This window comes from Cydia pomonella, chromosome 12 (genome assembly GCF_033807575.1).
Source record: "Cydia pomonella isolate Wapato2018A chromosome 12, ilCydPomo1, whole genome shotgun sequence".
In the NCBI taxonomy this organism is placed as follows: Eukaryota; Metazoa; Arthropoda; class Insecta; order Lepidoptera; family Tortricidae; genus Cydia; species Cydia pomonella.
In genome coordinates, this window is record NC_084714.1 from 18,195,576 (window position 1) to 18,220,940 (window position 25,365).

At 35.5% G+C, this 25,365-nt stretch overlaps 1 protein-coding gene across 6 annotated transcripts in view; it reads left to right on the plus strand.

Annotated features, from left to right (window-relative positions):
- Window positions 1-25,365, plus strand: part of LOC133523760 (pre-mRNA-splicing factor ATP-dependent RNA helicase PRP16) — a 454,093-nt gene that overhangs the window by 353,377 nt on the left and 75,351 nt on the right. The window contains exon 1 of one of the 6 annotated variants that reach the window (XM_061859481.1): window positions 14,879-16,086. The exons of the other annotated variants lie outside the window; for them this stretch is intronic. The gene's annotated coding sequence lies outside the window, so the exon portion shown is untranslated. Of the gene's footprint in view, window positions 1-14,878; window positions 16,087-25,365 lie in introns of those variants that run through there. 6 annotated transcript variants of the gene reach the window in all.

Genomic DNA, 25,365 nt, shown 5'->3' on the forward strand with positions numbered 1-25,365 from the left:
AGAAAACAACACCCATGACGACTTTTTCAAAAAAGTGACGTCCGCCATCTTTATTTCCAAAATGGACATCATTTGTAAAATTAGTACACATACATCATACAACATGAAAACTAAAAACATTTCCATCCTCTTTTGGGCAGTTGTGTAAGTCTGTGATAACCCTAGGTAGGTACGGAGACCTTGAGCGGTGTCGGCATTTACGCAAACATCAAAGGCGTCGGCCCACTGTTACTTTTTACACTGTGCTTTTAGTGTGTAAACGAAAACGTCACATGATATATCAAAAGAAAAGTTATTTTATTTTATACCTTTAAACGAGCAATTCTTGTATATATATATAATTATATTTCTGTGATCTCGGAAACGGCTCTAACGATTTCGCTGAAATTTGGTATATAGGGGTTTTTGGGGGTATACAATCTATCTAGATTAGTCTTATGTTTGGGAAAACGCCTGTTTTTGAGTTTTCATGCGTTTTTCTTTCGACGCAGAATATGGTCACTAATTTCGTGTTGCTGGCCACTGTCCGTCTGGTCCAGCGGGTTAAGACGCGGACTGCTAAACGAGTGTTACGGGTTCGAATCTCGCCCGGTGACTAACTTTTGTTTTTTTTATATGTTCAAGTTTATATATAATTTTTTAATTTTTATTGTTTTACACAAGTTTAATTTAGTAAAAAAAAAATGACCTATGTAATAAGAGAAATCGACAATAGATGGCGTTACTCTGAGACAAGTGCTGTAAGGTTAAAATCGATTGTAAATAATAATAATTGTCAGTTCACATTTTACTTTTTAAGTTTATGTAGATTATCACCACCATATTACAATAAATAGTTATAACCGAGCAAAGCTCGGTCGCCCCGGTACTATATTACTAACTGTACTAGGTTACCTTTTTAACAAGTTGGTCCAGTCCATGGTTGCCTACATTTTATATAAAAATCGGTTAATCTAGGCGACCATTAACTGGACCAACTTTTTTAATACGGCAACTTTCAAATAAGCTTTCATTTGATATATCATACGATGAAATAACAAACAAAAAAACTATCAGTACGCAATCTTACAAGGCAACCTACTTGAAATGTATCACTGTGAATGTTGTCTTACATTTATTTCTTATCAGAAATAAGAAATAAATAACATGAGGGTGCATATACCTTATAACGTATCTCTATATAACTATCGGTTATCAATATTAGCATTAGCGGTTAACAACAACATTCCCCTTAAAACAAATAACTATCGCGAGGAAAATACCAAGTCCAAACATCTGAAAAAAATCGGGAAAGAAAAGCTGCAACTGGCTTTTAAAATGGTACAAGGAAGGGTGGTCATCTGTATGAAAATGTGTTTTTTTTGTCTCTATTTGACCTAATGGTTGACTGGTAGAGAATGCCTTTTGGCATTAAGTCCGCCATTTGTGTTTTTTTTGTTTGTGCAATAAAGTTTAAATAAATAAATAATATTCATGTAACGCGATAACGAATTCTACGTGAACGAAACCGCGGGCAATACCTATTATAGTAACAACAAAATAACAATTTTCTATTGCTATTAATTTAAAACACGCTTTAGGAATTTTTTTGATGGACCGTAGACGCAGTCAAGGGCACCCCGCTCCCCACTACCGTTGTTCGCTGCCTCCTGCCACAGCGCGCGGCGCGCGCAAACTTGCCGCGCGTTTGAAACGTAACGTATTTATATAAGCAAGGAATGCATACATATCAGTAATGAGTGTCGCCGTGATTTTATATTTCTAAATTTTTGTTTAGTAACTGAGATCATTGTTGATGATCGATTATTATTAACTCTACAAACTTTAATTCAATATTAGCTATACTGCTTAACCTGAAATCAATATCTAGACAAGCACATTGTCTACATGTCTAACTTTTTACTAGAATACTAAGTTGATCGATAATATCGTAATTTTGCAATATCAGCAACTCTAATTCTATATTTACAAAATAACTCGTGTTTTTACGTTTACCAGAAAGCAGCTGTTCCAGATTTCTAAAAACTGAAAATTGTACATAAATTGAAGTGTTATTCGATATGCGAAAGTTTTCTGTAACTTTAATTCTATATTTACTTAGTTATTAGCAAAAATTAAAATATTTAAATATAACCGAAAGCTCAACCTTAAAATTTCTAACTTTTTGCCAAAGTATTATTTAACATACTCCCAATGACATATCAAAAAAGAAAAAACTTTAATATTATCGAAACCCATTTTTGTTCAACCGCTGGTCTATAATATAATACTTAGTAATACACCACTGACTGAAAGTCGTTCTTGTGGCCTGAACTAACTTTAATATTTTAATATTTCGGTACAATCTTACACAGATATATATAACTAAGTAAAGCTTGTACCAAGCGACAATGTACATATATACTTAAATTGATAAATACATAGAAGACATCTTAAACTCAGGAACAGATGTTTGTGATACGCACAAATACATAAATTACCGCCATTCGAACCCAGGATCTTCAGCTTTCTAGGCAGGGTCGCTACTGTCTAGACTAAGTGACAGAAGTGGCGTTTATTTTACAAAAAGCGTCATTTTTTACACACATATTTGATGTATCTTAAAGTTCGAATCGCGCCGTACGAGGCCGTTGTAACTTTATCTGAAATCTATCTCTAAATCTAAGATTTGGTATGATAATTCGTATTTATCATGATACACGAGACTGTGTTGTCTTCGAGCGATAAGCCGGTAGCGAATATAGGAGTGTAATATGTATACATTTTGACTGCAACTGCAACATAATTATACACCAATCAAACCCTTTTACTTAAGTTATACTTATAGATATACAAACATTGACTTTGTTAACGCAAACGCAAGTTAGTCTAAATGTTTATTCATTAACTAACACTAACGTAACATATTCGAAATGGAACCAAGTCCATTATCGCATTTGTTTAAAACCAATAAGGTATTATTTTTCTAATTACTTTGTTGAATCGTTTTATCTGTCAGTGATATCTTAGTTATAAATTAATAAAAAGCTCACATTTCAGAATTTTATTCACTAAAATTGACATAGGTGCTTATTTTCAATTGTGTTAAAGAAGATTACTTGTAGGTGTGTATCTATACTTATATGTTAATTTGCGTGAAACATGCCAGCCGCTAGTAGTAAATAGATAGTTAAATAATGCGTTTTTAAATATGTAATTAATGTACCATACAGCCAATTAATAACGAAGTCAAAGATCGTTTGCGCAACATGTGTTTGATGGTTAATTTATTTCTATGTATCATTATCAGTTGCGAACAAATTATATTATTTTATCATAGGGTAACAATGGTAAACATAAACACCATTATAATTAACGCTATTTTGCTTTGTTGATTATTTTTGACAATGTTTTTTATACAATTGACATTTCAAAGAAATTGCGTAAATACACAATTACTAGTCAATTTGTATAGTGGAGTTCGGAGTTTATTCATTCGGGACAAGCAATATCCAAATAGACTAGTAATTGTGTATTCTTCGATGGAAATGTTCCTTATACACATGAAGCATAAGGACCCTTCTCTATGGACAGCCACATATGTTAAAAGATGTCAATTTATTGGGGCTTGGGAGCGTGCCAACTGAAAACTACACTCCCTTCAGTAGCAGTCGGGTAAATACTACACGCATTACATTTATTTACCTATCACTAGCTTATTTTGGGTCAAGGCTGAGAAACATATGTCGCCAATCCATTATGCTCTGTTTATCAACTGACAACTGTAAGGTGCGCCATGCACCGCTCCGTTCCTAACACATCGGAACTACCAATTAATATATACTTATAATCTTATAGCTTACGAATGAGTAACAATCTTATTCACAAAGCATAGCATCTTAACTACGAGCATCATCAGAATCATTATATTTGGTAAATAGGCTGTCAACCATTGCATACAGATCTGAGAATTCACAGTTATGCGGTGCCTTCCCCCGATGTTAACGAAAATTGTGGTAACGATCCTGAAATCAAAAATAAAATTAGGACTAAGGATTGCATTTCTAAAATATTACCAGTATTAATAGATTAATAGCCAGTGTGCACATTGGTCATAGAACAGTTGTCCCCCGGTAGGGGTCAAAAGTTTCTTGCATGGTGACATATGTTTCCGAGGTAGCAGCATAGGAAGGCAGGTCCTATACAAGATGAACCATATTCCGCGCATGTCAACCAGCGCTGAGGTATGGAGAGGTGTGAGGATCCGTTCCCATTGGTGCGTACGTTTCTTTTGACGTTTTCCTTACGATGGATTATCACGTGGTCAACATCCACCATTTGAGACTCTTTGAAAGTTGCAATTTTTATTTTGCCTACTTTATGATTCGCGTTTTTTTTTAAAATGCTAATGCTGACACGTAGCGCAGGTAATCTAAAGGTGATACGGGTATTATAATGGTTCACATAAGACGATATGCTCGCAAAGCATTATGAATATGCCCAGTTGGCCATTTGGCACTGAAGCGTCGTGAAATATAGCAGATATTTAGGGAACAATGTTTACATACTGTTTTAATGAGACTCCATCAAATGTCACGGGACTTGGACAATTGATGAGAAATTAAGACATACGTTGGAAGCGTCCCAAGTAGTTCAATGTGGATGGATCCATGTTGCATGGACAAATACGTGTACGAGTGTTACGAGGGATGAAAATGTTCTGTACCTCTAGTGTAACTTCCATTCGATAGCGTAACGTTACTTTCGCGTTTAGGTTAAGTCTCATTTTGTATGGGATTTTGAACAGCGCGCCAAGCGGGACGTATTGGAAACTCAAAGAGCGAGTGTAAATTATAAGTACGTTTACTCAAATTGTCGCTCACGTTTACGTTTCGTATCGTATTTATAAGGGATCGCAAACCGTTTTATTTTTTAAACCGTTTTTGTACAATTACTCGGGAACGAAAAGGTTTTCGTTTCCGCTTGCGGTTACCGGTTACAGAACTATTCTAATGAGGTACTTCTTTTGTGTTTGTGGAAAGAAATTAACCGGTTAAATTGAATATATCTACAAGATACAACGGCAAATATTGCTATCTTTTCAACATACATGCAAACGAGTTTAACCGAGAGTCTCCGAAAATCGAGAGTAACAAATATTAGGTATATCGTTCCGGCGAACCATAAAAGCTCGTTTCCTCTTATTTTTGGAAAAAAAAACAGGCAGATGTTATAAAAAAGAGGATACTTATTGGTTTTTAAAATTATAAGTGCAACCTACATCCTGAGACAATTCCCACTATGAACATATTTAAGTGGCATTGTCCTCGGATTGAGGTATAAAATTTTAGGTAAAATAGGTACTAAACTAATATTAGTACGAGTACACTGACGATAATCTCTTCTTAACGATTCAATTCAATAAGCCTTTACTTAACAATCTTATTAACTCGTTTACAAAATATAATAAACATCTTATTTCCTAGTTTCACTTATCCTTAGTTTAAAAACTATTATTATAATATCAATGCTCAGTTTCAGACATCGGAGTCGAGATTGTCTTGCTTTCCAGCATAGGCCTCCCCCAAGTTTCTCCAAAGTTCCCGATCATGGGCTTTCCTCCGCCAAGTGGCACCAGCAAGAGCTTTGAAGTCGTCTTCCCATCTTCGTAGAGGTCTATGATTTTTTCTGCCACCTTCTTAACGATAAGGAGAGAGAACTAAGTTTTTTAGTTCATGTTCAATCAATAAACCGGTCACGAATGATAAATGATTATGATTATGTCATGTTTAAATATACCTACTTATAAATTTCTGAAAAGATTGGACATAAATAATAAAATATTTTTATTTAACGTTAATTTTATTATGGTCTATTTAAAAAAACTAATAAACGTGTTTTGCACATTATACCGAAGCGAAATGATGAAAAAAATGTAGGCATGTAAATTTGTTAAATATGGTATTGAGTGAGCTCAAACTTTTAGTACCTTATTGTTGATTTCATCTGTGCTAGATATATGACTTGTACGGTCCAGACAATATCGAGCATAAGTAAACTTATACATTCAAGAAATTCATTAAATTAAATTTATAAGTGACATTTATTTATTCTAATTTTATAAGTGCCGTTCAAGTATTTAACTAATCAATCTGCATAATAGAATGACTGTTTCATTTTCTATTTTATAATGATATCATTGATTTTTCCTATCTACTACTCGTTGTGGAGCCATTATCAGCAGTAAGCAGTAGTATCATAAACATGTTAAAATGTTTACAAGCCCTCGCATTAAAAATTGTAGAAATATAACACAAATTAATATTAACCTAACTGATAAAGTATTAAGGATGATATTTAAATGAACATCGAATCAAAACATCACCAAAGACGATGAAGATAAAACCTCTTTAAGCACGTTGATTATGAAGAAAAAAATGTCACAATTGGGTGAGATACGATTATTCCAAAGTAACCAGACTCGGATGACATTCAGTTTGACACTTGTCATGTAAAAAGTTAATCGAGCAAACTACTGACGTTATGTTTTACATTAACATGCGAGTGTATTGCGCAACGTGACACTTGACAATTCTGAAAGTTAGCTCACTACTTTTATAGTTAAATTCTTTTCGCATGTTGGCAGACCTGGGTGGTAATCATCAAATTACGAAGTACAGTCCATGTGGGATCTTCCGGCGTATAAAGACCGCTACTTTATTTGTTCAAGCTATAGGTACGAGGCCAATTAGTAAAAGAGAAGCTTTATAGTGTCGAACAAGCAATAAACTTTACATTAACGTGGATGCCATGCCAGTATGTACAGCAAAACCCTTAATAATGGTCATATAGCTGAGTACCTACTAATATTACCCGATGCCTACCTGAAGTCCGATATTTTTTCAACAGTTTCAGCACGCAATCAAAAACTGAACTGGGAGCCTACCCAAGATGACAATCGTTTGTGCTGACGTAGCTATGTATCTCTATCTAACTAAGAAGAGAAAGAGAACGGAAAGAGTTTCGTTATCGTAGCAAACTATTGTCATCTCGGCTAAGATGTAATCCCATCATCTTAGATCGCTCCTTGCATATCTACTTACCACTTTACGTGGCCAGTGCAAAGCAAGCATGAAGAGCGTAACATATCATAATGAGCTTCAAGAAGCGGCGGCACAGAGGCAAGTAAAGTATTCTACAGGATACATCTTGCTGAGTTGTTTTTGAGTGCACATAATTTTTGTACACATAGATAAACTATATTTATATTACAAAACAAAATACCAACTGTATTGTTTATATTGGATACCTACTTACCAAGACCTGAAAAAATATTGCAATGTAGCGAACGATCAATTAAAAAACCGGCCAAGAGCATGTCGGGCCACGCTCAGTGTAGGGTTCCGTAGTTACTCTTCCGTCACAATAAGCTAAACTGGAGCTTAAAGTATAGTAAATTGTTAACCAAGGGATGAAACGGTACCTTTCACCCGAGTTAAACAAATAGGCAAATTTGCATAATCAGTACCTAATTAAAGTAAGTCTTTTTACTATGAAGGGAAAACTTTTTGCGATAACTCAAAAACAGCTAAACTGATCATGTCCGCTATAGTTTTCATTTAATGCCTTTCTTAAGTTCTACTTCCACGATTTTTTTCATATTTTTTGGACCTATGGTTCAAAAGTTAGAGGGGGGGGGACACATTTTTTTTTTCTTTCGGAGCGATTAACTCCGAATATATTCACTTTATCAAAAAATGTTTCTTGAAAACCCGTATTAGTTTTGAAAGACCTTTCCAACGCTACCCCACACTCTAGAGTTGAAGCGAAAAAAAAAATTTACCCCCACTTTACGTGTAGGGGAGGTACCCTAAAAAAAATTAAATTTTTAGATTTTATTGTACGAATTTGTCGGCTTTATTGATTTATATATCCATGCCAAATTTCAGCTTTCTAGCACTAACGACCACGGAGCAAAGCCTCGGACAGACAGACAGACAGACAGACAGACAGACGGACATGGCGAAACTATAAGGGTTCCGTTTTATGCCATTTGGCTACGGAACCCTAAAAAGGCGTATATTTTATTTCAACTTTTTAATAATTAACATAATAATAATTATGTAAATCTACAAACAATGTCTTATTAGGTACCTACCTAGGGATAAAAATTGACCGAATAAGTCAAGCCTATCCACCGTTCTTCGGTCCGTAGCCTCCTTCTCTCCGCTGAATGCTGGGAAGTAAATCTTCGTCCTCCTGCTCGACTTGTACTTAAGCGTTTTGGGTAGATCAAGACAGGTAGGTAAACAATTACTTTGATGAAAAGTTCCATGCTGGAGGCATTTTGCAACACGGTAATCCACGGTGTTTCACATAGGTACACATCACATACATTATGTATAATTTTCATTTTCATCACACTTGCTCGAAAAAGATCTTATTTCATGCAGGCGTACTGAAGGACAAAGGCCTATATTGTTCCCGCGGGAGTTATGGATTGTGAAAAAAAAAATAGCAACCGAATAGATCCACCGATTACCTTTATTAGGTATACCTCTATTTCTATTGTATTTTCATCGATGGTAAAGGTAAACAATATATACCTAAGCAAAGTTTTAGATCGATAAGGCTATATAAAATGTAGGTAATACGGAATGGAGAAATCTAATTATATTGTTACTTTGTTACATGTAAAGTGAATTTAGGTGTGTTAATAATAACATTATTTTATTGAGAACTACGAAAATTCCCATATCAGTAATTTAACGGTCACAGTTTTGAATGGTTCACGGTTAGTTTCATTAGACTTAAATTGACCGGGATATAAACCATGATTACCTTTTATATTGTTTTAATAATATCGGGAGCTCCATAAAAATAATATAAAACCGGTCAATTAAAGTCTAATTCAACTGTCTCCTAGCCTAGACGGTATTGACCCTGCTTACAAAGCAAGAGGTCCCAGGTTGAATTCCCGATATGGGCAATTATTTGTGTGTTCATCACGAATATTTGTTCCCGAGTTATGGATGTTATCTATGCACCTAAGTATGAATTTATCTATACAAGTCTTTGTATCGTCGCCTAATACCCCAAGCACAAGTTTTTCTGAATTTGGGACTAGGTCGACCTGTGTGAGATTTTTATGGACTCACGAGCTCTCACCACGTACCAGCCTCATTCCTATCGAACACGTCTGTCAAATAGGACTATAAGAAAAGTAAAGTTCGTAAGCATGATCCTGCACCACCCATCCACGAGGACTTAAAACGGGTTTGCTGAAGGAATGTGTCATCATGTTACATAATAATTTCTAGAAAGTAATAAATTCAATGAAATAGGTACAATTCACATGTGTCAGAAGGTCAGAGGATGGCAGTTTTTTAAAAGACAAGGAATTTTGAATATAAAGGATACTATACCTATTTTTTTCAAATGATTTTTGTCAAACAGGTCTAATAAGAAAAAAAAAATATGTTTTACGGTAAGTTACATTATTAGCTTTCATTTGATACCATTTTCTTCAGAGTGGCATGAAAATTGGAGAAGTTATTGAGTGAAGAACCAAATATGTGAAGTATTTAAGAAGATAAAGTGCTTGCTATTTCAAAGCTAAACAAGAGATACTTGAATGTGTGTAGAATGCTTCTGAGATTTTCGGGCAGTAATCTACACAGAAAACTATTTTTGCCTGTACAAAGTTTAATATCTAAAAATAACAAAAAGTAAGCTCTGCTTAAACTGAATATTATCGCCCTTAGTACAATGGCATAAACAGATGTTATATTTTAGACGAAATACCTACAAATTACGTTTTCTTGCTCTCCTCAAAAATTGGTTAAAACCGAGATACAGCAGCACTCCTCTCTGACAGCAGCAAATGCGACATGCCGTGGCCTCGTACGTCTGAACTTTTTCTTACTGCACGTTAAATGGGGTTGACCGGTCGAAGTATTTTACAGATGGCGCCAGCATAGGTTTTGTCAGTCCTAATGAATAGTGTCAGATTCTTGATTTTATTGTACTTTAAAACACTTTAAGCCAAATTTCAGAACAAAACTAGAGACAATTTAATAGTAAATATTTCATAAGTGTTAGAAAATGTAAAAAATGGAATTGCCACCTGAGGGCGAAACTCCAAACGCAACATTTCACTCGACAACTCTCGAGTGACTAATTTAACTATTGAGTTTAGGTTTCGAAACGTTTACGAATGTCATATTTGAATTTACACTCGCCCGCAGTCAGCGCGTTTGAAAACGGATACATAATATTCTTGTTCAGGGGTCGGCAACAGGCGGCCAGCGAACCTTCCTGGTTTTTTTTATATAAAATTTATATCAGGTCTACGTCTCTCAAGTCGGCGCGTCGGAACGCAAATGATCATGACATAACATGAAATGACAGGGACAACATGATTCGTGGCCTCGCGCTTACAAACATCGATTTTGTTCGTAGTACTACATTTGGTAAACACCCCTATAATATAATGAAACGGGCACCAGTAACGGAATGGTATAGACAAATCCTGTAAATGAAGTATTTACCATCAGTTTTTAATCGCTGGCAACATTTTACCATAAACAAGAGCCAAAGAGCTGCTTAAGTTTAATTTTTCATTGATACTTGTTATTTTGAAAATTAATGGCGCCACAAAAAACCACAGTTTTTATTGGTTAATAATATTGAAACCAATTGCAGCAGCTTTCATTAAATACATAGAAAACATAAAGGCCGAATTGGACATTCAACTTTTAAAGTGTAAAGCGGTAGAAATTTTACAGGTGTCGGTGAAATTACAAAAACACTCCAAATTTTCTCTTAAATGTTCCATGATTGGTGCCGTTAACATATTATAATTGTACCTTCTGTACCTAATCTATGGTCTATTCAGATTTACTATATAAGTATCGCGAACCACGAAGAAAGGGTGCATATTTTTAAACAGCTTGATTGTAGATTTTCATTATCGAAAAGTATTACTATCAAGTAAGTAAGGCAAGTGCAAGCCAAGAACTTTTTTTGTATCCTTTAAAATAGGTATTTGTTGACAATTGTTGTCGTTGTCAGTCGTCGTTGACATTGTCGAGTGCTCTTTGCATAATAATAAATTATCAGATATAATGATAAAGTTGCAAATTATAAACAAAGTGCATTGGCTGCTTAAAGGTTGCCGACCACTGCATTTATTCAATCGAAATATAACGCGAACCAATTAAGTGGTGATCTTAATACGCTCGAAGATCCCACATGGGCTGTACTTCGTAATTTGGCCACCTATACCACCCAATTCTACCAACATACGAAAAAGGTAAATTACTGTCAAAATGAGCTAGCTTTCGTAACGGACGAGTTTGAGGTTGCATGTCACACTCGCATGTTAACTAAAAAGTACAGGTTTTTAGTTTCCGAGTAGTTTTCTCACCTAACGTCATCGAATAGTTAACGAATATTTTGCTGTCATGATACATCACTAGACCTTCTGATGTGAGACAGTTTGGCACTTGTTTATTGCTCTAAGCTCTGAAATGAATAAAGATAACTGGATTGTCCTACTGAAAGTGAATGTTGATTATACTCGTACGTGCCTACCACTGATTTAGATCCTAATTTCAAATGTATAGAATTGTTTCTGTTTTCGTACGCCCTGAAGTCCAAAAAGCAAGGCGGAGTATATCGTCTCAAAGTGACAAACGTATTTCTCGGACTGTATTATGTGCTGACAGAGACAGATTGAATAATATTAGGCTAGGTTATTTTATATTGATTGCCACTTTGGTAAGAGCGGGATCCACAAGTATAATTTACTTACTAGAAGATTCCAACCATTATTAGTTGTCCAATGTACAGAATATTGTAACCAAGAAACGTTTTATTTTCATTTTCACATTTATTGCTAAGAGAGATAATTAAATAAACACGCACAGTATAAAAAACTAAGTTCATACTGAGAATTTTAGGTATATGTTAATAGACACACCATAAGAGTATAACAGGACATATTCCCTTTCCATTACTTGTATTTCTGTCTCAATTTTGTATGATTCTCACAAATTGATACAATTTGAAAACGATTTCAAACGTCATGCTAAAATCTTATTTTTCATTTCAGGTAAGCTCCATTCAATACAAGTACACGTGAAGCAGTTGGCAACGTTACCGTGAGTAATACAAATCCAATCGAATTTGCCAAGTTTGCTTGGTATTCGAATCATTTCTGCGAATCTAAATCCAATTCCATACTTTGCTATTTTTGCAATCATTTACGGTTATGGCTCCATTTACTGGGGAAACTTCTATTTATTTATGGGGATTCTGTATTCAGTAGAATACAAGTCTATGACTTTGTATAGAAATTTTATTGACTTACTAACAGAACAACTACAATTGTAATACAGTGTTGACTGCCGCAACACACCAGTTTCAGTATTGGTTTAAAAAATAAACATGAATATCAACATACCGAGAGGGAAAGAGGAAGATTCAATACAAACAAGGCAGAGATAGACATAACGGCCGATTTTGATTAAACATTTTTTAAAGAGTTTTGATCTTGTTTGGACCTTGACCAAATAGCTCACGCTAATTGGTCCCCGCTCTCGTGTCAAATCTCTAACAACTCGTTGAATTTGAATCGGCCCCCAAGGAAGCTAACCGTCGAATATTGGGGTGCTTAGCCAACGTGCCAATCGTTAACGCTCAGTAGCGTAGCGTAGTCATCTCTCTCGTATAACTTTTCCATATTAGTGCAACAGTGACAGATGTGTTTCGTTCGTTACGGAGCGGAGCTTGCCGGGGGGCTAATAAACGACGACTTACCCTCAACTGTTAAGGAATTTTCCGTAAATCCGAATCCGTTTGGCCCAGTTTTATGGGCGTAGGCAGGTTCAAAATACATGATAGTTACATCGTTCTATTACAGATATTATTATGCAGTCGATTGTTTAAGCTAGACCTAGCTTACTCTACATAATTTTAAAATGTAGTTTAAAGTTCTAAATATCTTGGCGCTTAACCCTTTTCGAAATTCAACGCAGTTACATCGTTGTAGCTGTTATCAGACATTCAATAAATTCTATTTATATTGAACGGGTCAAACGCTCGCGATAACATTTGACATCATAACAATTTACGAGTATACAAGCTACAAGTAACAATGTGTTTGTGGTTAGTTTTGTTTTTTGTTATACGATCGTAGACCTCCCTTTATAGAGCAGCGGTCTTAAATATAACAGCATGTAACATCATCTTTTTGTATTTTGTTCTTGTACAATCTTTCAAACGTTTTGGGTTTTTTTGTTGCTGTGTTTTTTTTGGACAACAGAACAACAAACCATTCGATTCCTTATATTTTATTGAAAAAGAAATTGTACAATACAATCCAAATACTCTTTATTGCACACCTCAATACAGAAATAATACAACCCATAAAGAAGAGGTAAACAACTGTAAAAATGGCAATTAATTTTCTTAATCTATACATTTAGGACAGAATAATGTAATGTGAATATCATTTTGTTAGAGGCGTTTCAATCGTCGAGTGCAAGCGTCAGACTTTAATTCTCATTTCTGACCTTTGTGTTGCTTAAATGCACGATTTTTTCTTACACTTTATTTATCTTATACAGATATTTTATATCTTATATCTTTGGTATAATAATATCTGTATTACTAATCTGTTTTATTTATTACGTACTAGCTTCTGCCCGCCAGTTCGTCTGTGTGGAATGATGATAATGATTGATAAAAACTATCCTATGACCTTCCCCGGGTCTCAAACTATCTCCTTAAACTATTTTATCTATATCGGTTCAGCTGTTTAAGTGTGAAGAGGTAACGGACAGACAGATAGAGCTACTTTTTGCAAGCTTTTTTTAACTGGCCTGTTAGTGTACCTATATAATCATATATGTTATGTATGTATGTTAGTGCGGGTCAAATCTTGGAAGCTAAATTTAACCCTCTTCCTAATTTCCTATTGGGCTAAAAAAATCTGATGATTGAGACAGGAGGCGGCCAAGGGAACTCTATGATAAAACAACTCGAACTAATTGTGTTTAGGGTTGTTAGAATTGTCTCGGTGAGTATTAGTTGCCTGTGGAAAGAAAAATCAGCGATAAAAGCTTGTACCACCAAATGATTTTTTTGACAAAAAGTTATTTATAATTAGTAGGGATTAACATCTATAATTATATCATGTGTATGTATTGTATTGAGTGGTGTTGAGAGAAAATACATACAACTAATAAAGAACGTGTACAGTAACAGCTCCGCCCAAGTCAAACTAGAGTCGCTAGGAAAAGAGTTCCCTGTCAAACGAGGAGTCCAACAAGGCGATCCACTCTCACCGAAAATTTTTATTTGCGTGCTGGAAGAAGTATTTAAAAAACTTAAGTGGACTGATCCAGGCATAAATGTAAACGGCAAGAAACTAAGCCACTTAAGATTTGCGGACGATATTGTGCTCATGACTAACTACCCAGAGTCCCTAAGACACATGCTGCAAGACCTAACAAGCAAGAGCAGAGAGGTTGGCCTAACAATAAATAAAAGTAAAACTAAAATTATGACCCAACAGAATGGAAGTACCCATCACAGTGGACGGGGAAGACGTTGAATGGGTAAAATCATACATTTACTTGGGCCAACTCATCTCTATGTCTGATCAAATGCAACAAGAAATGAACAGAAGAGTCACAAATGCATGGAACAGGTTCTGGTCTCTAAAAACTATTATGAAAAATAAAGATTACCGCATCTCAATAAAAAGAAAATAAATAAATAAATAATAATAAATAATAAATATTATGACACAAAAAAATGACACAGAAACTAATAACGTGCCAGAGGGGTATGGAGAGAAGCATTTTAGGGTACACAAAAAGAGACAGAAAACGTGCGACGGAAATAAGAGAGGTCACAAAATTAGAAGATGTCACTCTAAAATCAAAAACTCTAAAATGGAAGTGGGCGGGCCACATGCTCAGGGAAAAGCAGAAGTGGTCAAACATACTGACTGAGTGGACCCCATGCTTCAACACAAAAAGAAAAAGAGGCAGACAATACAAAAGATGGTCAGATGACTTAAAGAAAACTGCTGGTCCACTATGGATACGACTAGCCAGAGACAGAGAGGCATGGAAGGCATTGGAGGAGGCCTTTGTGTCAAAAGGACACGTCGAACCGACTGTTGTTGGAAACACATAAATAAATAAATAAGTATTGTATTAAATATTATTAACTGTATGTTCGATAATAAATTTAAAGAAATTGAAATTGGATAACAACAGTTGAGATCTAGAAACATTGACATTAGATCATGAAGTTACATGAGATAGAAATCTTAATTCGCATTCTACAAGTGAAAGCTACACTCATACAAGCCATTCATGCAATCTACACGACCCATGAATATTGTTAAATGATTCATCATGAATGTGGGAAGATATTGTAGGAATGACGGCGACAAATCGCTAAGTATTTCTGTAACATTCACGTGAACGCATGAACGAAACTTTATATAACTATTGGCCGTTGGCTTGCTGGTTTTTCAATAGTCAGTTTCATTCGCGTTTTCTATCAACATAGTAACACGTTGTCTGCAACAGTGTGACAATCTCGATTTTATTGCTTGCCGTAAAATTTTCAAATTATAGTTTGAAAGGCCATTTTCAACGTGACTGTTATTATGTTAGGGCGTGGAACGTCCGCTCAATGTTCTAACTACACGTGATAAGGACAAGCTCTCCCGAAGCCCATTTTCAAAAATCGTTTAATTATATTTGTTGGCCTACTTGTATCTCTACAGTAGTTCTCACATGGTCTGGATATGGAATTAGTAACCGTTTCTAAAAGTCTATAATACTCAGAAACTTTAATCTATACGTGTGACCTATCTAGGATATCTACTATGTTCTGCTTTAAATTGGGGAATGGAAAACTTAAATGTTTTGATCTCTTCGTCTTTTACTCAGCTCTATACTTTCTGTAGGTATCATTAATCGAGCGCGGAATTCTGACCAAAGGGTGTGGTATTTTGGTGGTTCCTTGGAAATCTGCGGAATCAGAAACAGAAAACTGTGTCGCCAAAATGATTTTAGTCTTGTAAGATTTTTATTATTGTATGTATTTTAGTCTACGTATGAATCTATGGACGTTAGTTGCCTGAAAACAAATGGTGTTTGATTTGATTTAATCATTTTTTTGCGTGCATTAACGACCTATCTTACTAGACAATTAATTCTGTTCCTATACCTACGTCAATAATTACTTTTTAAAACCGTTTTATACCAATTAATCACATGCACTTCGTAGTCGCATATCTCAAATTGCTAGTGAAACTATTTAATTAGACTTATATGCCCTATACACATGCAATCTTAATTAATAAACTACATTGACCCGATCACCCGATATCATTTCATCAGTCAGCAATATCTTCTCAATATGCCAGAAAATCTAGTTGGTGAGCAACATTTGACCATTAAGTTACCCCTATTTGGGAAATCGTTTTTACCCCGGTTTAAAATTCATCAAAATAAGCAATATTTAGTACAACTATGTTATTCCAAAAGAATTACCCCTTTAGTAATAACCAGTAGGTCTAAAACAATGGACTAAATAACTACAAAACCTTTGGAAAAAGTATAAAACAAATTAACAACGTAAGATAAAACGGACAGCATCTACCGTGTATTGGGAACTTCGACAACCTCCAACCAGTCAGCCCGCGCTTGTAATAGGTACTCACTTTCTAATTTATTTATACACCGGCAAGAATGCCGATACCTTATTGACAAGGGTGATATCAATTACTGGTTATATGAGTATGTTCGTAACATTGATCGAGTCATGTCGTGAGCGTGAGTCCAAATGGAGACTTAATAGGTTCTCCGAAAGATGTAGCGAGTGACTAACAATGGGTGAGGTATTATGTAAAATTGAAGTACATTCGTTGTACATTACTGTAGTGTACTCTTCTCTTTAAAGCTTTCACAATAAGTACTCGTACGACTGAATTTTGATAGGGTATACACCGTGTTTTTAGTGAATTCCGTTACCTTCGGGGCATGAGTAAGTACGTTTGAGGAAAGTTTTTTATTTAGTCGTATGGCATATTTCAATTCTTGGTCGCTTTACAAATTTACAAATTAATATCTAAGGTCTTCACCCAATGGGCTGCGTTTTCGCTTAGCTTAAGTAACTCCAGAGGATCTCCCTTGTACTTTCTTTTTGGACACTCATGGACAATGTGGTAAATGGACTGGACTCCACAGTCGCACTTCGGTGTATCTCGCCACCCACACTTAAACATAAATTCTCCGGATCGCCGGATCTCCGGATCTCCGGATCCGGATGAGGAAAGTAAATGGCATAGGTAATATTGTTTTTTGTGAAGTGATATAAACTATACCTCTATAAACTATTGGATAAGATTCCATACTTGTTTTTCTGTGAAAGACCACTTTCTCCACAAACATTGAAGTTGGATTTGCTATTCAGATCGAAGGCAGGTTGAACCAACAAACAGCTCGCGTCCCACTTCTGTCTTATTAATTCAGTTACTGCAAGTCCATGCAGTATCGGATATTGATAGCGTCACATCAATATATCACAGTACTGAGAGCCAGGCTCAAGACAGTATAGATGTTTCGCAGTTCTAAAATCCTTGGGTTTAGAAATTAACACGCGTTAGAACAATGTGGACTTGGGTCACTGACTCGTAAATGGGATTGTTAACCCACTAACTACATTGCAATATTTGTAAATATGTAAAGTCACTTTAAGAATCATTGACATATATCGATGGACGGTCCTTCAAGCCAATCGTGCCAATTACTTTATTATTCTAACAACGATAAAAACAATGAAAACTAATAGAAATTGTGTAATTTTTTAAAAGTTTTACAGCCCTAAAGCATCGCATCATACATTGACTCAGCTTCTACTGTAACAGTATTTCTCTTATAAGCAAACCCATAATGAGAGTACTAACTACTCGTATTCTCAGCGTAATCGTTCCATCTAACACTCAAGTGTAGGTAATTCACTTAACTCCATTTATGGCGGTCACTTGCCGCCGCGGCAGAATGTGGTCTGTATCCTTGTTTGGTATAAACAAAGTTACTTAAGTAGTTTTAGACTTTATCTCCCTGCAATAAGGTTTAGTGATAATATAAATAAGCAACTCTTAAAATAGCTTTGAAGGGAGCCTTTATTTAGCGTGATACAAGTGCTGTTTTATGCGTTTAAAAATAGATATTACATTATATTCACAGGATGGAGTGTTTAAAGATAGTCGGGGAATGTCAAAGTGCTCTTGTCTATTGTTGGCTTTTTTTAACTTATTTCCCAACACACAAACTGTGACGAAAAAGCAATAGTTATCTGTGATGTAATCCTACCAAAAATGCGTCCCTAACCAATCATCTGTCATGTAATCCTACCAAAAATGCGTCCCTAACCAATCTATTTATTGACAGATTTCTTAGGACGAGGTTTTCTTTTTCACTGTGTTTCTTTTTTTCATTAATGTTTGAATTTAATTCACAGGCGCATTTGTGAAAAAGCCTTCGGATGTCAATAACCAAATCTATTTGTGTATGAATATCATTAAAGAAGCTGTAAAATTTAAATATCAGTTATAATTTTCAAATAAATATTCCAATCCGCATACGCTCTCCGAAGAAAATTTAGGCAAGCTTTCTTTTAAAATTAGAATAAAATCCATGTTTTATCTAGATTCACATTTCATTACAATTAATTACACTTAATTTAAAATATACGTATTGATGAACACATTTAGGCATCGATTATGTATATTGTATTAATTTGCTGAACGATGCGATGAAAGTGAATGAACTTCGTGAAAACACGATCACATGGAAGCGGTGTCGATTGTCATATTAAATGAGTAATTTACCAGTCTGGACATTTTTTTTTTTCACCCGTTTGCTCTGCAACAAGACCTTTCAGTGTGAAGCGATTCTTTACAACTTCTTTTTTTGTGTTTTCCATTGTCTGAATGTGAGATTTGGTACAACTAATTGTATTTCCATTGCTACTTTGCCACTTGTTAAATTCTTCAACTAATATTGTATTAAGTACTTCATCGTATCATACCTATGCTGTCTTTTTCCTGAGCTTTCTCTTTGATACTTACACTTTATAATTGCTTACGATTAACCGCGCTTCTTATTTTGTCACAAACACTTATATTATCCTCATATATATTTAAATCAATTTCAAACCCGGGAGGTCAGTAGTGTCTACTGATAATATCGTCGTTAAAGTAGTAATTACCGAGGACATTGCAGTTGGGGTCAATAACCTCCTATTAGGTGCGAATGATCTTTTATCAGTTACGGTTACGGTGCAGACATTTCCTTCGGCCATGAAATGCCTACCTAATTGACCGCACCATTACTCAACCAGTTTCATAATACGTGTTAATACAATAAAACGTATTTTTTTATGCTACTCAAGAAGAAAGTTCGTATGTAGTCGATCTTATTTAGTATCTTCATATTTCTTCTTCTTTTAGAATCCTCTCCCAGATAAAAGACTTCTTCAATCGTAGCCATGTATCCCGGTCTTGGGCTGAACAGTTTTCCCAGCATTCTCTAACTTTTTCCCTCTTCCTAGACACCTGCATTATGTCACCTTCTTTTGCCCCTCACCTCGAGTTTACCTAGAAAAGAAAAGTTTTTACTTTAAGCGTCCACATACTTTTGCTGACATTAAGATCAAGCTTATGTTTCATAAAATCTAAATTGTACGGGGGAAGTATCTATGTCTGCACCATTTTAAACTTTTATAAGATTGTGGCAACTTACATTGTGATACAGACGAATTTCTGAATAGTTACTTTTGCAAACATGCATTGTGTCGCGTCACCCACGCTTTAATACCCCAGTTTGCAGTCTCATAAAGATGTAAATCTTAATTGCAACTGAACTTAAACACTTAAGACAGACGAGTATACAGTTCACGTGTGGTTCACGTTTTTTTTTGTATCTCCGATGCAGTGACTAAGTGAAAGACATCCGGTACATTAATTGACCCCCTTTTAATGTTGTATTTAACCTCTTGGAATGGAATGTTATGTTTTACTTTAAATTACTTTTGGGGTCGGAATTGTGGCACTATATGACCTTTTATTTTCCTTTTATTTTCTTGGATTACTTTGGTTGCGATAAATGCATCTTTGCCTTTTTACAAGCTTTTATTTAACTTGCCCTGTGAGTATGTATGGGACAAATCTTGCAAGTTAAATTTGACCCACTTCCCGGTTTCCGATGAAGCTGAAAATTTGCATATATATATATGTAAGTCGGGTGACAATGCAATATTATGGTACCATCAAGCTGATCTGATGATTGAGACAGGAGGTAGCCATAGGAACTCTGTGTTAAAACAACGCAACCTAATTGTGTTTGGGGTTTTTAGAATTGTCTCGATGAGTATTAGTTGCCTGTGGAAAAAAAGTACAGTCAGTGATAAAGGCTTGTACCAAAAATGAAATTCTTGCCAAAAACTTATTGTTATGAAAATAATTTAACATTTTCATAGCATTTATTTACTTCCACTCAACTTTTTCGCTGTCAAAAGTATCAACATGTTTTTATAAAATATTGACGTTGCTTAATCATTCGTCGCAACTTAATTGCTCAAAAACGCTCCACATTCCGAATCAACATTACCCATGTCAACAATTGCCACATTAGTGCCATTGCAATAAAAATATTGCGACGTGCGAGTATAGTCTATTTATAGTAACAATTGCATTCCCGCTAGCATTACAGTACTACGCACATTCCATTGGCTCATTACCACAGAGTCCTATCTTAGTTTCATCACCATGTTGTATAGGACTTTGTGGAAGTAAGTTAGTGACTTGGCAGACACCACAATCACTACGGTATCGGCTAGACTAGACGGGCTCGTACTCATCTTGGACATCTTTATTTTTGCGAGCGAGCGCCCGGCGTTGGTGGCATCATGCCAGGAATAAAACGTCAGAAAAATTTTGTTTTTCAAGCCTCACATGATTACGGCCTAGTCTGCATGTAGCCAAATAACTTATATCTCATTTTGTTCACAGTAATTTATATGTAACATTGGTGTACCCCAAGGCTCTTTATTAGGTGTGTAATTATTCAAGCTAGTAATTTTATTTATTGCAACAGTTTGTACCAAATTACAATGGTTATATTTATTATAGGTAGCTTTAGTTAAAATACTTTTTTCCGCATCATGATGCTTAGTTAGTCTTGTTCTTTCATTTAGCATAAATTGTTGACGAATTTCGATGTCATTTGTTGAGAAAATATGAATGTCAGGTCAATGTCGAGCCAGAATTGTTCTAGCGCTTTCGTAACTACAGTCAATTATAGTTTCTTCGAATATTTTGTAAAGAAAGTTAAGGCAAGGAGTGTTGATAGATTTGTGCCAAGATCCTAATGGATCGGACATAAATTACCTACACCTAATAATGTTTGTGAATGATTCATAAAATGTTCTTATAATAAAATGCATGTCGTTTGTATTTTAATTAGTAGTCTAAGTAGTATTACTACTTATAATACTTTCAAAATTGTGTGTCTCGCTTACTGAAAAATTATACAGTTTATTTTCGTCCATTTTTCGTTATTTTCTCTTTGAAGACGAACTTACTTTTGAAGCAAACAAGAAACTCCCGTTCTGTTAACCTTTTAAACCTAATCAAATTGGCGATCTACAAAAACTTCACGACTTTTTATATGCACCTAGTTTAAGAGGCAAGGCCATTTTCGTTGACAATGGACGTTATTTGCACTTAAAAATACATTGAACCTGAAAAAATGTGCAAAAACAAGAGTATTACTTTAAAATCACGAGAGCGTGTCTCCTTCCTCTTAAAATCAAAAAACCTTAAACACCATTACTGGTCATTTGAAATCAAACTTTAAACCTAATTGATAAGGTTAATTTTGCATTGTTATGTTTGCAGTATAGTAAAGCGTGGGCACATGGAAGATAGCCAGATAACTTCACGTACACATTTCGGAGCACGTACCGCCGACAACACAGATACTGACCATTCGTACACCTTTTTACAAAGATATTAAGATCTATATATTGTTGGTTGTGTTACCGTCTGTACCGCTTTAGTCACATGCTTTGGGATTAATTGTGAATTTGGTTACGTTGCGTACTTGACATAATTAGGGGCTTTACATATTGAGTGGGTTTTCTTTTTATTGCCACAATCTATTGTCATCTTTTCATGTGCTCTCAGTATATGCATTATGTTTATAGCTATAACAGTAGTTATTACTCAGTTGGACGCAATTATTGTCTATTCGTATAAAAATTTTGTATTCGTATTTCAGTCAGAACGGAATTTTAGGCACAAAATTCAAGGGACTTCCAAAAGCCATTACATTTTTACATAAGAGAGAAGTCAAATAATAAGAAATGCCTTAAGAAATCACTCTCTCATCTTCGATACTATCAGCTTAACAAGTTCCGACTTTATCATTATGTTAGAGATTGTTGTGGAAATTATTGTATTAGATTTTATTGCAAACGCCTGTAAAAAGTCTGCCACTTCATTCAACCAATTGATATTAATCTTTTATGCATATATCTGAGAGAGCACATGAAAAAATATATATCTGGGCCGATCTACCTGTCCACAAAGAGTTCACTAACCCACCACCGCAGCGACTCAAATCGCGCCGACCTACGAGCGAGGCAGGGAGAAAACTGAGGAGTGGCGGTTTTCAGGTGGAGCAGGCGTGGAAGGATGAATGGGCGAGGGCGGCGACTGATCACCACAAAAGTACCCAAAACCCTACTCGGAAGCCGAAGGGCTTCTCGCTGCAGAGGAAATACTGGTGCCGCCTCAACAGAATCCGCACAGGTCCATGGCAGGTGCAATTATATGCGTCACAAATGGGGATGGAACGAGAGTCCGTTGTGTGACTGTGGCCTTGAAGAACAAACTACCCAGCACATTGTTGAACGATGCCCAAAGAGACGCTTCCAAGGCAGCCCGGAGGACCTCTATACCAATTTGACGCCGGACGCGATCAGTTGGCTGCGTGGCCAGGATGTCGACTTATAATAAATAGATAGTATTAATATTGCCGACAATGTTACGCCATACGCTTAAATAAATAAATGCATATATCTCAAATGACGTACCCATGTGACACGAAAATAGCAGCAAGTTGTTTGTGCCACGGCCTTTAGTTATTACAGTGAATAGCAAAATAACGGCTAACTATCGTTTTCCCTATTAAAGTGTTTGTGTCATATCGGGGTACTGCGCAAACGCTGACTTCGACTATTGGTCTCATTTTTTTAGGGTTCCGTAGTTTTATTTAAACTTTCCACAATCATTCCATTATGTACGTTATAGACGGGTTATCCTTTTAGGTGTCTTCGATAAACTACATTGTTGGATCTGTCGTCGGTCAGTAGGTACCATCACTGGTCACCTTGCATTGAAATATTATGTAATAGTTATAATAACCTGGATGCCTTAAGCTCTAAATTCAGAAACAAAATTTGGCATCTTGTTAGAATAAAGGTACCAATGATACCTAAAATTTAAAGTTAAATGCCTTGCAGAGTTAGCTTCCGACTCTTGCTTTCTGTTTGTTAGGATTTTTCTTTTTTATGATTAACTTTTAGAATTTACTCTTGAAAAATAAGAATTTCCACGAGAACTTTCATGTAACATCAACATGTCCGGTACATTTTCCATTTATATCAAATATCGTAAATGTCCTCGTAATGCCGTCTAACAGCGGGTCTGAGGACTTTAATATTTACGTGAAGGCTACAAATGTAGTCCAAGGAAAAGCGTTTTAACGTTAGCTCGGTCACGTACCAACTAAGAAATTTTGTGACCACCTTATTTCAATGAGATAAGGTTTGAAATGCCCTTGATTGTATAAAACAAATATACATATCTTCAATGTGGATAACTAAGTCGCTTGAGAGTTTGGCTTGCATACTACCTTACACTACCCCTAACCCTGTCCTTAGTAAGTCACCTCAGTTACTTTTCTACAGCCGTTTACGTATTAAGTATATTAAAGTGTTGATGTTTGACCTACATGACAAAGTCCTAGTACAAAAGCTTTTTCGCGCCAGGATATCCGGACTAGATGGCTCGCGCCGGAAACTACGCGTCCTCAAACAGGAGCGGTAACCGGGCCTTAAAAATATAAACTTGATTTCATATTACTCTGTGTGAATCTCTTTTGCGACAGTATAAAAGTGCGAGAGAGAAGTACTAAAAATAAGAACTAACTCATCATTTTTATTGACTTTAGCGTCACTTAATCGCGTATACTAAACTAAAACTACCTTCGACTTTTCGAGGACAGCATTGTCCCTGTGGTGTCGGAGAAAGCCTGGCTAAAGTTATCATTTAACTTTAGCAGTACTGAGAGCCCTAAGAGTGCAAAATATTTAACTTGATAAACAAGATCAATTGTGGGTAGTACGAAAACAAACAAACAGAAAGACACGATGTCACGATCCTCGGCATTGAGGGACTAACTGAAGAAGAAGTACGAAAAACTCGCAGCTAGAAAATGTTACCTAATGTCAACTTTAGCCAGTCTTTCTCCGAGACCACAGGGACAATACCGTCCTCGAAACGTCGGGGGTATTTTTTATAGTTTAATTATACTTGATTAAGTCCCGTCAAAGTAAATAGTAACGTGTGAAAAACGTAAAACATAATATATGTAATCCATAACAGATGTTCGCAATTCGAATGCCACTCTTGTTGTCCTTAACATAAAGACAATATGACTGCTCCGATTACTCGCTATTTTCCTTAATATTAACTAAATAACCCATTTGTTTATTTACTGATGTCCAAATAAATCTGGTTTAACATTTACGTCGTATTACGAAAGGTTCTTCAATTAAATGTTCAGTTGCCTTTGCTTTAAGGTCTGATATCGATTGTGAGTTTTGGTATTTAGGGCGATAAATTGCGTGGTAAAATGACAATCGATAAATTAATCTCTGTCTCTGGTGCCAATTACTAAATAACATAGGCGTTGCTAAATTATACGGTTTAGTTAGCAAATTAAACATTGCCGTTGCAGATGGATTTTTTCCGTGAACGCTCCGGCTGTAGAATGAACTGCCCGCCGAGGTTTTAAAATTATAAGAGTAGATTACTTGCTTCTATGCTATACCAGTAACCATAACCACCAGGCGGACCGTATTATGCTTGTATTTTATAGTATAAATAAACATTTTTCAAATCTACATTTAGTAATAATTAAAAAATAATAATAATAAAATAAAAATCGTTTATTAAAAGAAAGAAGATAAAATTACATAACTAGCTCAGTGGTCCCACACTAG